Source organism: Rhineura floridana, chromosome 10 (genome assembly GCF_030035675.1).
Source record: "Rhineura floridana isolate rRhiFlo1 chromosome 10, rRhiFlo1.hap2, whole genome shotgun sequence".
Taxonomy (NCBI): domain Eukaryota; kingdom Metazoa; phylum Chordata; class Lepidosauria; order Squamata; family Rhineuridae; genus Rhineura; species Rhineura floridana.
The window spans coordinates 63,917,070-63,932,481 of record NC_084489.1 but is presented as its reverse complement, the minus strand read 5'-3'; the positions used below and the strand labels follow the sequence as shown (position 1 = coordinate 63,932,481).

The 15,412-nt window shown below is 43.0% G+C and overlaps 1 protein-coding gene across 4 annotated transcripts in view; it reads right to left on the bottom strand.

Annotated features, from left to right (window-relative positions):
- Positions 1-15,169, bottom strand: part of APBB1IP (amyloid beta precursor protein binding family B member 1 interacting protein) — a 64,247-nt gene extending 49,078 nt beyond the window's left edge. For 3 of the 4 annotated variants that reach the window (XM_061585714.1, XM_061585715.1, XM_061585713.1), the window contains exon 1: positions 14,921-15,166. The gene's annotated coding sequence lies outside the window, so the exon portion shown is untranslated. Of the gene's footprint in view, positions 1-14,920 lie in introns of all 4 variants that reach the window. The other variant, XM_061585716.1, reaches the window with a different exon arrangement.
- Between the last annotated feature and the right edge of the window lie 243 nt (positions 15,170-15,412).

The following is a 15,412-nucleotide window of genomic DNA, read 5'->3' as shown; positions in this document are numbered from 1 at the left end:
AGGATCCTCCCGCACCCCTCCTGTGGCTTTCTGGATCACCGGTTAGTTAACTGTTCTCATCAGTTCCTCCCTGCGCAAACAGTAGTTTTCCTCGTTTGTGACGTGACAACACATCGTATCTTAAAATGCAGCCTTTATTCTCTGAGATCTGGCAGAAGGAAGGGGGGCGGCACAAATGCAGCATGTGGTGGTGGAGCCCTTTTATAAAACTGTGCTTGGGTGAAAGTAAACTACAGTGCACATTCTCAGCATGGTGAGCTGTGTAGGCCAGGCAAAAATTCATTTGCAACCAAGAAGAATCACAATGACTGGTGATTACTTTCATTACAACTTGGGCCTCGAGAGACAAGGAAGAGTTGAGAAGAACCCCCAAACTACGTACCTGTTCTTTCAGGGGGAGTGTAACCCCATCCAGAACAGGGTAAGCATCCACCATCTGAGCAGGGAAGGCGTTCACCAACAATGTCTCGGTCTTGTCTGGATTGAGTCTCAGTTTATTAGCTCTCATCCAGTCCATTATTGCGGTCAGGCAACGGTTCAGCACATCAACAGACTCACCTGAGGAAGATGAAAAGGAGAAATAGAGCTGCGTGTCATCAGCGTACTGATGGCAACGCACTCCAAAACTCCTGATGACCGCACCCAGCGGCTGCATGTAGATGTTGAAAAGCATGGGGGACAAGACCGATCCCTGGGGGACTCCACAATGGAGAGTCCATGGTGTCGAGTGATGTTCCCCAAGCACTACCTTCTGGTGATGATCCGCGAAGTAGGAGCGGAACCACTGCCAAGCAGTGCCCCCGACACCCAACTCCGCGAGTCTCCCCAGAAGGATACCATGGTCGATGGTATCAAACGCCGCTGAGAGATCAAGGAGAATCAACAGAGTCACACTCCCCCTGTCCCTCTCCCGACAAAGGTCATCATACAGGGCGACCAAGGCTGTTTCGGTGCCAAAACCGGGCCTGAAACCGGATTGAAATGGATCTAGATTATCAGTTTCATCCAAGAGCGCCTGGAGTTGGTTGGCAACCACCCGCTCCAAAACCTTGCCCAAAAAAGGGACATTCGCCACCGGTCTATAGTTATTCAGATTATCTGGGTCCAAGGAGGGTTTCTTTAAAAGAGGTCTCACTACTGCCTCCTTGAGGCTACCAGGGACTACTCCCTCCCTCAAGGAGGCGTTAACCACTTCCTTGGCCCAACCGGTGGTCCCAGCCCTGCTAGCTTTCACTAGCCAAGATGGGCAAGGATCCAGAACAGACGTGGTTGCCCGAACCATTCCAAGCACCTTGTCCACTTCCTCGAGCTGCACCAACTGAAACTCATCCAATAAAGAAGGACAAGGCCGTGCTCCGGACACTTCAATGGATTCATCTGTCACAACATCAGAGTCAAGGTCCCTGCGGATACATGCAATCTTATCTTGAAAGTGTCCAGCAATTTCATTGCAGCGGGTCTCAGATGTTTCCATAGTATCATGGGGGCCAGAGTGTAAGAGCCCTCGCACGACTTTAAAAAGCTCCGCTGGGCGGCATAAAGATGATCTAATAGAGGCAGCAAAATAGAGCTTCTTTGCTGTCCTTACCGCTTTTGTATACAACTTATTGGTGGCACTTACCAAAGCATAGTTGTATCCACTGGGAGTTTTCCTCCATCTGCACTCCAGCCTCCTCCTCTCTTGTTTCATCGCTCTCAGCTCCGGAGTATACCACGGAGCGGTATGAGCTCTACACCGGAGGGGGCGCGCGGGAGCGATCATGTCAATAGCCCGGGTCATTTCCGTATTCCACAGTGCAACCAGGGCCTCGACAGGAGCACCGGTCCTATCAGCCGGAAAATCTCCCAGAGCCCTCTGAAAACCTACGGGATCCATCCGGCTCCGGGAGCGGATCAACTTAATAGATCCTCCACCTTTGCAGAGGGAAAGAGCCGCTGTGAGTCTAAATCTCAACAAGCGGTGATCTGTCCATGACAATGGGGTAGATGAAAAACACCCCACCACCAGATCACCATCTCCATGTCCAGTGGCGAATATCAGATCAAGAGTATGTCCCGACACATGTGTTGGGCCAGTAGAAAATTGAGACAGCCCCATTGTTGTCATGGAGGCAATGAAGTCCTGAGCTGCGCCAGATAAGACAGCCTCGGCATGGACATTGAAATCCCCCAGTACCAAAAGTCTAGGGGATCTCAACAGCACCTCCGAGACTATCTCTGTCAGCTCAGCTAAGGAAGCTGTTGGGCAGCAAGGTGGACGGTACACCAACAGTATTCCTAGTCTGTCTCCCTGGCCCAATACAAGGTGGAGACATTCCAGACCAGTTGCCATCTGGACAGGGTGCTTGGTGAGAGGAAAAGAACTCCTATAGACCACGGCGACCCCCCCTCCCCGGCCCTCAGATCTACCACAGTGCTGAACCAAATACCCGGGTGGACAAAGCTGGGAAAGAGCAACTCCTCCCTGATCAGCCACCCAGGTCTCGGTTATACATGCCAGGTCGGCACCCTCCTCCAGGATTAAATCATGGACAAGTGAGGATTTATTATGTACCGACCTGGCAACTAGAACCACTTGTATCTGTTACACAGGCACACTTCATGCTGTCCATTTTGCCACTAAGTTTTCACCACATCAGGACCCTTGGGCATGCATGTGACTAAAATCTTATAATGCTATGCAAACCGGAAGACCTTTGGTACACTTTGCAGTGGTGTTCACAGCATGTCTCAGAGCTGCCACAATCATGGAAATCATGTTAGGGCACAAGCTTTGCATACTGAAGGTCCCAGGTGCAATCCCAAACATTCCCAGTTAAAAAGGACTATATCTGAGACCCTAGAGAGCAGCTGCTGGTCAGACCACAATGCCAGGGCTAGATGGGCCAATGGTCTATGGCTCACTCTGAGGCAGCTTCACATGTGAAAGTTCACATGATACTCACATGACTTTTTGTTTTGAGGGCACACACATGGAGCGTTTGTATAGGTAAAAAAGAAAATAAATAAGCTGAATATAACATGTCAGATAACATCATTCAATTACAGTCTCTAGGCCAGGGGGGGTGTCTCTCAATATATTAATCTTTCAATATCTGTATTTGTGTACTGTTGTGGTCATGCTGTTGCTTGGCTGGCCACAAACGATTATTCATTTATTTATTAGATTTATATCTAATAAATATATTTAATATATCTTATAAACTCAGTGTGACAAGAGGCCACCGCCGCTACTGGCTGCCTTCCTCCACCTGCTCGGCTGGCCTGGTGAAAGGGAAGGTCTCTCTTCCCTTCATTCCCACTCGCCATTGCCACTGACAGGAGTGGGGGAACAAAGGAGGATAAATCTTTTTCCTCTTGTCCCCCCCCCGGTTGCTGTTGCTGATGCCACTGGTGAAGGAGGGAGAATGAAGGAGAGAAAGTCTTTCTCTCCTTCACCCTGTTGTCACTGCTGCTACCACTGGGGAGGGGGAAACAAAGGAAAGAAAGTCTTTCTTCCCTTTGTCCCACTGTCACTTCTGCCACTGTCAGGGAGGGTACAAAGGGGAGACATGGGGGTGATGAGGTCTGGGGGGAATGGGAGTTGGTGACCAAAGCAAACAAGGCAGCAGCCCCTAATATATAAAGATAAAAATGAATATATATTAGATTACTGCTGGACATTCTTCTTGTGAGATTGTTTAGAGATAAAAGATCACCTGCTTTCAAGTGTTACCAACCCATTCTCTTGATTGGTCATGGGGCTACAGAAATAACATGAAGAAATATACAGTTTTTAGTGGGGTTGTGTAGGACTTGCCTGTTGGATGAATATTTTAGGAATTTTATATTGTACATCTCTTTTAAGGCTTTAGTTGATTTTATTTGCCTGTATTTTATTTTGCTGTTGTCACTTTGAGACTTTTTTGTATAAAGTGACTAACAAGTACAATTCATCATCATCATCATCATCATCATCATCTATTTATTAAGGGAGGCCTTAATATCGCCCTGTGTGACCTATGGGCACTAGCCCCCAAACTCAAAGTGAAAGCCTTTTAGCACGCTGTAATATACTGATCCACCACCCACTTTCTAAGTTGGCAGCTAACTCACAAGACTGTTCTGCTCTACTAGTGAGTCCTGGGCAACCGTTTTGGAATAGCTATTGCAAATGTATCCAGAATGGGAAAACATCTAGGTACCCAGTTAATCATGCCACGATCTTAGGAATTTGTAGTGCTTTTCCATAGCATGACTTATCAGCAGGCCTCACTTCTGTGGTGAGACAGCACTCTTGCAATTTCCTTGAACAGAAAACTGAAGTCAGCAAGACAAATGTTTAATTAGTTACGCAATATGAGCCCCCTCCCAAAGATGTTCATTGCCACTGGGAGAACAGGAATCATGCTGTATGTTTAGCTCAAAATTAGAAACTCTTTTGCCTGACACCAGTCAGTCAGCCTTGGTACAAAGTCTTGTCTTCCTTCAGTAGCTTTTATCACTGGACAAAAATGCTAATTGGATACAGTAAGAAAGACAAGAACATTCTATCCAATCTGTTACAGTTGGTCTCAAATGAACTACTTCCCACTCCGTGCAACAATCCATATGAACTTGACATTTCACAATGCTGTACAACCCATCAAAATCCAAATATCTGAAAACATTGGTACATATTCTGTAGGAAGCCATCCAGTACAGATTTTTAGAACTACACTATTTTCCATACTGCATACATGTAGTATTACAGTACATATAATAGCAGTCTCTAGCTATTGTTTCTCAGCAATTTATATGCTACCTCTGATCCTGGAGGTAGTACAAAGCCATCATGGCTAATAGCCATAGATAGCCTTATCCTCCTGGAATTTGCCTAATCCTTATTTAAAGCCATCTAGCTTGGTGGCTATCACCAATATAGTCTAATCCTGAGACAAAACACACATAGTAAAGATCCCATTGAATAGCTTATCTTTAGGATGCATGCACTAATGTCCGCACCCTTGTTTATGAACAGAGTCTCTTGAGTCTTTTGCCAGCTAACATCAATAGGTACAGCTTTCCTTATCATTATACTTCCATGCCAAGCAAAAGTCACTGTTAATTTATGTAATTATTAAAGGCAAAGACTATGTCTATAAAAAAAATGGGCAAGCCAAGGCTGAGCAGTTTGTTTTTAGGATTTGATTGTATGTTTATATTCATGATCATGGGCACTAGGGAATGGATTCTACAGTGGAGGCATAACACTGGGGTACATGGAACACTAAAGGAATGAGATCTGAAAGGGGAAAAATGACGGTAACGCACATCTTTAAGAAATACCCCTCCCCCAAAACCCACCCAAAGTAATGTAAGTTCTTCACTTGTCCAGCCTCAAACTTGTCCCATTCAAATATGAATTCGGTTTCAAAATGCATCACAAACCCATTAACAGAGACTGTGTAGTGCCCCAAAATCCCACCAGCAACTGACTGCTGCAACAGTGAAAGTACATATTTCATATGAGCTGCCTAGACAATTTTTTTGTAAATGGGCAGTTTAAAAATGTAATGTTATAGATAGGTAGGTAGATAAGTAAGTGATTAAGTACATTTCTCAAGGCTATAGCTAAGCACTTTTTGTCATGTTGATTTCAGCAGGAGAAACTTAGGCAGTGGGACTGAGCCCACAATATTAACATGAGCCTTTTTTTCTTACAAAAATATTAATAGCACAGCAATTCTGCATGTTGCCCATTCTCATTTCCCACATTCCAGCATAGTTAGGTTGCATTCCAAGACACACTTCTTTTGGAGTAAGCCCAATGAACTTAATTGAATATAAGTAAACATATTGTCCTTGTAAAGTTCTTTGCAATAGAAGTTACATATACCACTAGTTAGTACTTTAACATGCAATGAATTAACCAATTATAGTCCATAATATTCACAGTTACTCTCTATTTAACCTATCGATTTGAAATTCCCACCAGCACACAACATTTAAATAGAATAATAATATAACGCTAGTAATTATAACAAGCTGATATTTCCTGTCACAACAAGAAATCACACACACACACAGTTTCAGCTAATTTTTTTTTTAAAAAAAACAGACTTACACCTGCTTGGGGAAGACTTACATCTGAGCAGAAACTCAGATCAGACCAAATAATAAATTACATTGTTGCTTGCTGTGCATGCAACATTATTTTCATTTGGGGAATGGGGATAGTTGAAAAGGCACACTTAGAGATGTGAAGGCCCAGGTAAAAACAAAAACAAAACAAAACAATTTCACTGGCTTTTCCAATTTTTTTGTTTTTTTCCCCTGAAAAATTGAAAAACAAACAGGTGCGCCCTATCGCCCAAATTTTCGCAGTTTTTTTTCCTGAGCTTTCACATCTCTAGGCACACTTTTGGTGTCAGTTTAGCACAGTGTCTAACAATATAAGCTCTGTGTAGCTGAAATGGTGTCACCAGGCAGACTAAAGAGCAAACAGACTTGAAGTAATGATGGCAGGCTCATCTCTTTAAATGCAGGTCTGCCCCAATCATGTTTGCAGTGAGAGAGGTAGAGAATCCAATCTAAATAGCAAAATGAACTTAGGAGTGAGGGGCACTGAACCTTGACCTCCCGTGGCACTTGCTTCCCCTTAAATTCTGTCAGCGATTTTCTCCCAGCCAGGTGCAGTCATGAGCTCATGAAAACCCAAGTGAGACAAAAGTGCCATCAGGAAATAGACTCTGGAGAGGTAAGCCACAGCATGGGAAGGGTTAATTGCCTCTCACCACCATGATTTCTTTCACTTTTTAATTTGGACGCCCCCCCCATCTCCTGTTTTATCATTAATTGAAGGCCAACCTGCATTTAAAGAGATGAGTCTGCAGCCATCATGTCTAGTCTGGCCCTGAGGCAAGACAGTTTACTTCAGGTCAAATTACCCTGTGTAATACAGAGATAGTAAATCTGACCTATCCAACATGCGTCAGGAACATAGGAAGCTACCTAATACCAAGTTAGGCCATTAGTCTATCTAGCTGTCTATACTAACTGGCAGCAATTCTCTTCTAACAGGAATCTTTCCCAACCCTACATGGAAGGGCTGGGCATTTAACATGGGACTTTGTACATGCGAAGCATGTGTCCTCTCACTGAGCTATGCCCTTCCCCTATGGACTGTAAGATAATGTATGAGAAACCAAATGCACAGTTATAAGATGAGGGATACTTGGCTCAGTATTACGACATGTGGGAAGGATCTTGGAATTGTCGCTGATCACAAGCTGAATATGAGCCAACAGTGTGATGTGGCTGCAAAAAAGTCAAATGCTATATCAGGCTGCATTAACAGAAGTATAGTTTCCAAATTGCGTGAAGTACTAGTTCCCCTCTATTCAGCACTGGTTAGGCCTCATCTTGAATACTGCGTCCAGTTCTGGTCTCCGCACTTCAAGAAGGATGCAGACAAACTGGAACGGGTTCAGAGGAGGGCAACAAAGATGATCAGGGGATTGGAAACAAAGCCCTATGAGGAGAGACTGAAAGTTTAGCCTGGAAAGCATGTTTAGCCTGGAGAAGAGAAGACTGAGGGGAAATATGATAGCACTCTTCAAGTACATGAAAGGTTGTCACATAGAGGAGGGCCGGGATCTCTTCTCGATTGTCCCAGAGTGCAGGACACGGAATAATGGGCTCAAGTTGCAGGAAGCCAGATTTCGACTGGACATCAGGAAAAACTTCCTAACTGTTAGAGCCATACAACAATGGAACCAATTACCTAGAGAGGTAGTGGGCTCTCCGACACTGGAGGCATTCAAGAGGCACCTGGACAGCCATCTGTCAGGAATGCTTTGATTTGGATTCCTGCATTGAGCAGGGGGTTAGACTCGATGGCCTTGTAGGCCCTTTCCAACTCTACTATTCTATGATTCTATGAAGCGATTTGTACACTCCAAAAGAGCACCACACAATACTATGAATATTTCCTTGAAGTATGTTTCAGGGTACTCCAGGGAGCTCATCCCTGGGTAAGTCTGCACAGGGTGGCAGCCTAAGTGCTAATATAATTACTTTAAAATTTCAGTTCCCACAATGAGTGGGCACTAATCCAAGCACAACAGGAGAAATCAGAGTCCAATAATTGGAAAGTCAAAGAAACCTACTGGGTGTCCAGAATTCAGAGCATTTATTATCCCCTGCTCTGTCCATTTAAAAAATTGTGATAAAAATTGGTTGGAAATGTCTGTTTGCCAAATAAATCCTGGTAATTGATCAGAACCAGAGCCATTTTTCTTAAGATTTAAGTAGTGGAAGATGTCATATAGTTAAAACAGTGTACCAAACCAAAATATAGTCTTTGCTAAGCAATAAATACAAATTACAAGCACAAAGGGAACCCAGGGCGGCAAACAAATGACAAAGCACTAAAAACATCTGAAAAATAAGATATCTTTAAAAACAATTCCAATACAGATACACACTGCAATAAGCTATCAACTTAAAAGACTTGTTGAAACTGGAAGATCTTCAGTAGGCCCTGAAAAGACAACAAAGATAGCGCCTGTCTAATATTTAATGGGAGGGAATTCCCATTGCTGCCCTGGGCTCCTGCCAGGAGGAAGGGAGGGATATAAATCAAATCATAATAAATAAATAAATAAATTTCAAAGGGTAGGTGCCACAACAGAAAAGGTCCGCTTTGTATGTTGTGCAGAACGGAGTTCCTGATGAGGTGGTATCTGCAGGAGACTCTCACCTGCAGAGTGCAATGATCACGTTGTGAAAAAATATTTACACACCAAAACTAGAACCTTGAACTGTGCCTTGTAGTTAATGGGTAGCCAGATCAATTCTTTCAGCAGCTGGTAAATCAAATAATGAATGTAATAAAAGAATAAAAATCTTAAATTTAGAAGCAGTGGATATTGTTTGGATTAAAATATTATGCAGAAACAATTAAGTTTATTTTCCCTAAATTGCAGATTGCTTATATAAAAAGCTCCATTTACAAATTTATGAAACACAATATTTTTGCTTAATGCTATCAGAAGTTGAGACTGAAGTAAATGTTAAAGTCCCATAAGAAGTGATCCATTTTCCCCTTTATTAATGGAAATTAACTTGACACAGAACAGTGTATGCTTAGCAGCAAAGGAAAGACAATCTGACTAGGTCCAACATAGTTATTTGCTTTTTTACTCAATAATGGGGATTATATATTATTATTATTTTCATTATTTATTACCCACCCTTCACCCAAAGGTCCCAGGGAGGGTTACAACAATTTTTAAAATACAGCATTAAAAACAATCTAGAAACAACCTAAAATCACAAAATAGGGTGGGTCGAAAAAAATATACTTCTCAGGTGTCAGAGAACCGGGTAAAGAACATATATATAACATGCTGTTCTTTATGAAAAAATTGACTCCTTCAAGTTGATCCCGACTTATGGCTACCCTATGAATAGGGTTTTCATGGTAAACAGTATTGAGGGAGCTTTACTATTGCCTCCCTCTGAGACTAGTCCTCCCCAGCTGGCTAGGGCCTGCTCAGCTTGCCACAGCTGCACAAGCCAGCCCCTTACTTGTCCGCAACTGCCAGTTGGGGGGCAACTGGGCTCCTTGGGACTATGCAGCTTGCCCACGGCTGCACAGGTGTCAGGGCATGTAACCCCTGAGCCACTCCCTGTGGGGGTGATCTTTAGCTGGCTCTTGACACCCAGGAGACATGAGCGGGGATATGAACTCACAGACTCTGGACTCCCAGCCAGGCTCTCCTCCCCACTGTATACTAATGTTGATATTCCTTGACTGCAATAGGATACAGCCATGATGTCCGTATCCAAAGCAATATTCAGATTGAAAACTACCAAGGTAAAACAAGCAACCAAGTAGCTTGCTTTCTAAATACTTATATATTTCTATATAGATATTGTACTGATTCCACATCTATTCAGGTCTGCTGTTCAGTCAGTAACACATGCACACACTCCAGAAATACATCCTCACAAGTATGAATTACCTTTTCCCCAATGACTCACCATTTAAGTTTCTGTTCAATTTCGCATGCAATTTAAATGTAAAAAACCACCAATGCATGTCAAAATTTACATGTGAAAATTAAACTTTTGATCTTATAAAAGAGGGTGTTATTTTTTTTGCCTTGAAACACAGATAAATGTCTCTTATAATAAGAGATCTGTGTAGAAGATTTTCTGTGATTTATTACTCTAGTTGTTAGAGTTTTGACTTAGAATGGGAAGACTTAAGCTCATATCCACATTGAGCCATGATGTTCACTGAGTGACCTTGGGCCAGTGTATATCTGTCAGCCTAACATACCCCATAGTGTTGTTGTGAGGATAAAATGGATGGACACTTCACATCACCCTGAACTCTTTGGAGAAATGGTTGGCTAAAAATGCAATGGATGAATAATCAATAAATACTGCTTGATACTACTAACTACCGTACTTGGTAGTCTTTGAGATAACAGTCCTAAACAGAACATCCTGGGTGTAGACATACATAGGATTGCACTGTAAGAAGTACAACACGTAAGACTGTAAACCTTGTACGATTAATAAGAAAGGAGTGCAGTGAACTTACATCAGTTCTGCTGTCGCCCAAGTAACTTTACCTGCCTGAACAGACATAGGTTAGCTTAACCTCTGTTATGTGTTTGTTTTTAAAAAAGTCACTCCTTTTTGGGGGGGAAGGGTTGAGAATTGTGTTGCATTATTTAAACTAGTCCTTCCACCCTACTCCCAAATATTTTTTTCCTGATATTATGTTCAATAAAAATGTTCATAACAATAAGGAAGGAGGGCTTGGGAAACACACAATTTTCCAGAAAAGTAAAATAAGGAATAAGTAGTCATCGTTATATTGACACAAGTTAGCTGCAAACTTCATTGTACTTTGTACATCAATTTTCATATCAATATAATCACATGCAAGTAGCAACTCCATTTATCTGGAACGCATGGAATCCTGAAATTGTGGACAATGATATTAATTACATACCTAGGACAACCTGAACCAGAAGTAGGGGAAAATGTTTGGGGGGGGGGGAGGAAGCAAGCACATCTTCCCCATAAAAGCTACAACAGCCTGCCATGCTAAATATACAATCTGAGCCATGGTGGCAAGAATAGGCTGAGACATGCTTCACATTTGGACTGCAAAAAGCGTGATGTGGGAGCCAGATATTTTGGACAAACTCCAAGATACATTCCTAGAAAGCATGGTAAAACTGCTGCATATTTGTCCCTGGTATACTTTGCCTGTAACACATGCTCAGTGCCTGATGGTTGCTCAGCTCTGGAAGGCCCCAGAAGTAGGTGCAGTTATTCAGGCTACAAGGATATGGACTCCAGTTTCTTCCTTTTCTGCTCCAGGATAATGTGCAACGCTGACTAGCTGGAAATATGCAACTGGGGGTTTATAATATATGTACTGAGGCCAAAAGTGTTGTTTATGCTTTTTCATTCTAAATCTGATACGATCCATACCTCAAGGAAGACATGTGTGAAAATATTGCTGTTTGGAGATAGCAATCTTGGAGAAAAATATCAAGCTGCTTAAAGCCAGATACTAAGTTCTACAATTTTAAAATATTTAGAAGAAACAAATCACCAGGAACAGATGGCACACCAATAGAGTTGCTACAAGCTACTGAGACTGAATCTGTCCAAATTTTGACAAAAATCATAAGAACATAAGAAGAGCCTGCTGGATCAGGCAGTGGCCCATCTAGTCCAGCATCCTGTTCTCACAGTGGCCAACCAGGTGCCTGGAGGAAGCCGGTCAACAAATATGGAAAAGAAAACAATGACCCACAGACTGGAAGCGTTCAATATATATATACCAATTCCAAAGAAAGGGGATCCCAGGAAATGCAGTAATTATTGAACTATTGCCTTAATATCCCATGCAAGTAAAGTAATGCTCAAGATTCTACAACAAAGGCTCTTATCATATATGGAGCGAGAAATGCCAGATGTCAAAGCTGGCTTCAGAAAGGGAAGGGGCACCAAAGATCATATTGCAAACATATGTTGGATAATGGAACGGACTAAGGAATTTCAAAAGAAAATCACCCTGTGCTTTATAGATTACAGCAAAGCCTTTGACTATGTAGATCATGAAAAACTATGGAATGCATTAAAAGAAATGGGGGTGCCAAAGCATCTGATTGGTTCCCTATCGGAAAAGGTGTGAGTCAGAAGTGTATTTTATCACCCTATTTGTTTAATCTATATGCAGAACATATCATATGGAAAGTGGGATTGGACCAAGATGAAGGAGGTGTGAAAATTGGTGTGAGAAACATCAATAATTTAAGATATGCAGACAATACGATACTACTAGCAGAAACCAGTCACGATCTGAAATGAATGCTGATGAAAGTTAAAGAGGAAAGCACAAAAGCAGGGAACATCAAGAAGACTAAAGTAATGACAACAGAAGATTTATGTAACTTTAAGGTTGACAACGAGGGCATTGAACTTGTCAAGGATTCAATACCTTGGCACAGTCATTAACCAAAATGGAGACAGTAATCAAGAAATCAGAAGAAGGCTAGGAGTGGGGAGGGCAGCTATCAGAGGACTAGAAAAGGTCCTCAAATGCAAAGATGTGTCAATGAGTACTAAAGGCAGGATCATTCAGACCATGGTATTCCCAGTTTCTATGTATGGATGTGAAAGTCAGACAGTGAAAAAAGTGGATAAGAGAAAAATAAACTCATTTGAAATGTGGTGTTGGAGGAGAGCTTTGCACATACCATGGACTGCGAAAAAAACAAATAATTGGGTCATAGAACAAATTAAACCAGAACTATCATTAGAAGCTAAAATGATGAAATTGAGGTTATCATACTTTGGACATATAATGAGAAGACATGATTTCCTAGAAAAGACAACAATGCTGGGAAAAACAGAAGGGAGTAGAAAAAGAGGAAGGCCAAACAAGAGATGGATTGATTCCATAAAGGAAGCCACGGACCTGAACTTACAGGATATGAACAGGGTGGTTTATAACAGATGCTATTGGAGGTCGCTACTTGATTGGGTCACCATAATTCGTAATCGACTTGAAGGCATATAACAATAAGAACAAGTCCTGCAAATTGGTGGCTCACACACACGATACATGATTGGTGGTGCCTGACTGATTTCAGCTTCGTGGGCCAGTGACAGAGCACATGCTTTTCATGCATAAGGTTCCAAGTTCAATCCTTGACATCTCCATTTTGTTTTTAAAAGGAAAGAATCAGGGAGCATGTGATAGGGAATAACTCTGCCTGGGACCTTAAGGAGCTGCTGCCTGTCAGAGTAGACAATGCTGTGCTATTATTATTATTTATTACATATGTATGACCTGTGAGGAGTCATAAATATGGTTTGCTTGAGGTTTGTGTGTATGTGTGACTGGAACTGTGTGTATGTGCAGCAGGGACATTGCAGAGCTGAAGTAGTTCTTCTCTTGAATTCAGTGGCTCTGTCGTGATCTGAAATAAGGGAAGCTCTCTTATGCCCTCCTGGAGAAAGGGGCAGTCTATTTTTATGCCCCTTTATAATAAGAAAATTTTGATAATTCTTTCTTACCCAGCTTAAAAAAAAATCAATAGGTGTGGGAAAAGTCAACACTGTGGTTCTTCCCCTGTGTTGCAAGAAGGGTTGCTGTTCCGGCCTACACCAAGGATTGCAAATTTCTGTGGCAGGAAGTTTTGCAGAGTTGGCAAAACCACAGTTAGAGAACCAAGTATACAAAATCTTTTTAGACCAGCATCAGGAAAGAGACTGTTATGAGGAAACTGAACTGCTTTTCCGCTCCTTCTCCCACTGTATATCTAAACAGCGTTCTCATTAGATTCTTCAACAGAACTGAATTCATACAATTAGAGATGCTGAGACTCAGATTGGTGGGAAGCCAAGAACACATTTGCGGGGAGGAAAAAGGAGCAGGCGAGAAAAACTGTGGCTGCCCACTGGTGTGATGAAAAAGCACTCGGCACATGTTCAGGAACTTATTCATTTAAAACATTTACTAGCCTGCCTTTCTGCTGCCAAGCATCCAATGCCAAATAAGGCCATTCATTGCAAATTTGAAATCAATTAAAATCTATCCAAACACACAATCCCATAAAAGTAAATAGAAGCAACAACAAGAATATGATGTGAGGGAGGAGCGGGGAAGACTGGGGAAAGCATCCAGCAAATGCTCTTCAAGGGCAGTCAATTTGGTGCCCTCCAGATGTTGTTGGATTACAACTCCCATCCGCCCCAACTGGCATGGCCAATTGTAAGGATGATGGGAGCTGTAGCCCACCATCTGGAGGGCAGATCGTTGACTAGCCCTGTCCTAGAGTCTAGAGCAGCCTTTCCCAACCAGTGTGCCTCCAGATGTTGTTGGACCACAACTCCCATCAGCCTCCGCCAGCATTGCCAATGGTCAGGAAAGATGGGAATTGTGGTCTAACAACATCTGGAGGCACACTGGTTGGGAAAGGCTGCTCTAGAGTCTAGAAAATGTCCATTTTCCTTTCTACTCAGCCAGCAAGAGGGGCTGAGAGAGAGGAAAAATCCCCTTCATAGTGTTATATAGACAACATGAACGCTGGTTCTCAAAAGAAACCCGGAAACCCGGCGGTGGGGTATTATTTCTCAAGAACCCTTTCTTTAAATTGCACTCCGTTTGATTTCCCCTCCTTACTCAAAATCCTTTTACCGGGGAGGCAAAAAGTCTCTCTAAATCCAACTGCCTTTTGCAACTCATCTCCTTCATCCTCCCAGTTTCCCTTTCGTTCTTTTTTTAACCTGCTGTAGTACTTATGTCTCCCTCATAATAAGCAGCTCACAGCAAACCACGCGCCCTGCTGCAACAGGAGGGAGTGAAGCTGCAGCTCTTGGTGCCTCACGCAGACCTAGCAGGAGCCCCGGAGCTTACCTTGGCTGGCCTTGGTCTGCCAGTCAGGCCGAGGCGAGGCGGGAGAGTTCAGCGAGAGCGACTGGCTCGTGCGTGACACAGGCGGGCGGGCGGGCAGGCAGGCAGGCAGGCACCCCCTGAGGCGCTGCTCGGCTCAGCTCGAAGGAGGTTTCCCCTCTCCTGAAGGAAGTGGTGTTGGGCCTATCAAGCGTGAAGACGTGCTCCTCAAGCACAAAGAGTGATGATGATAGAGAGGGCTGGGCTGGGGTTGGGGAGGAAGGAGGTCAGAGCAGCGTTGGTAGGTGAAGGGAAATTTCTCGGTAAGGGTTGTTAGATGGAAGGAGTTGAAGGGAGGCTTCTTTCAAATAAAAACATGGTTCTCAGGAAACCTTCAGCAAGCAGGCTGCAAGCCAAGTTGTGCCACTGTCAGAATAGTTATATTTCGACTTCTTCCCTGGCTCTAAGAGCCTTTCAGACGTTCAGAGGAACTCAAATGATCAGGACAGTATGGAA